The sequence below is a fragment of the Egretta garzetta genome, unplaced genomic scaffold, assembly GCF_000687185.1.
Source record: "Egretta garzetta isolate BGI_Z169 unplaced genomic scaffold, ASM68718v1 scaffold433, whole genome shotgun sequence".
NCBI classification, from domain to species: domain Eukaryota; kingdom Metazoa; phylum Chordata; class Aves; order Pelecaniformes; family Ardeidae; genus Egretta; species Egretta garzetta.
The window spans coordinates 204,637-205,794 of NW_009259253.1; positions in this window are offsets into that span (position 1 = coordinate 204,637).

The following is a 1,158-nucleotide window of genomic DNA, read 5'->3' on the forward strand; positions in this document are numbered from 1 at the left end:
CTGTGCCCCCTGCTCTGGGTGAGCCTGCTTGGGCAGGGGGGTGGCACTGGGTGAGCTCTGGAGGGCCCTGCCAGCCCCGGCCATGCTGGGATTCTGTGATATGAGAAAAGGTGAGATTATGAAATCCAAATGACCTAGGAGCGCTTAAGCTAGAAAATCCAGAAGGCCATCTACCATGCTGGGAGCCCAGGAGGCAGAATGTGTTAGGCATCCGCTCTGATCAGGTGTGACCCTACGCTGCCAGAGAAAGCAGGACTTGGCTTCGTGCTTGGGTCGCGGCGGTGCTAAGGACCAGGCTCCACCGCTCTCTTGTTCATACTGCTTTTGCATCCTCTCTCTCTGTGTTTACCTCTTCTTGCTAGCAGTTTGCAGAGAAATCCTGTAATGGATGTGGCTATACAAAGTCCCCGGGTTGGTTTTTTTTCTGTTTTTTTCACAAGATCTTTCCCAACATCTAGCAAAAGCAGGAAGAAGGCTTTGAAAATATTTGGATGGGAGCTTTGTAAGAAAACTAAGAATTTTTTTATTCCCCTTTCTTTCAGTTCATCGAAGGACAGTCGCCAGCTTTGTGTTTCAAAATGGAAAGTTATTTTATCTCCAGAAATAAGCTGTTACGCTTTTTGGTGAGCAAGGATTGTAGGAGAGGTAATATCTTTTATTTAACTAATTTATAGTCTTGAAAAGGAGCAGGCCAGCTTTCAGCACACCAGCTCTTCCTTAGCTTAGTTTCAGACCTTTAGCAAGGCAGTATTTTTAGAAAGAAAGCGCCCCCGAGGCGAGCTGAGTTCTGTTTCAGACCATCTATTTTACTTCAGCGTTCCGAGCTAAACCAATAAGCACACCCAGCCTGCCTTCATCAGCGAGGCCAGCATTTCAGCGGCGAGAGCGATGGTTATCGCTGTTGGGGAAGCCATGCCACTCTCCGTGTTTCTGGCCCCTCCAGCGGGGTGGAGGAGAAGCCTTTCTCCCTTTTTTTGCTGGCGAGTGCTGTCAAAGAGGGAAGGCACCGACTCTGTGCACCCCTTTGATGTGCAGACACAGCCCCCCCAAGCTGTAAGGCTGTACAGCAGGTATGTTTATCCAGCGCTGGGCAGCACGGGGGGCAGGCCCACCAAAGCCGTGCGCACCTCCACACCTCCACGCGGCAGCTTGCCCCGG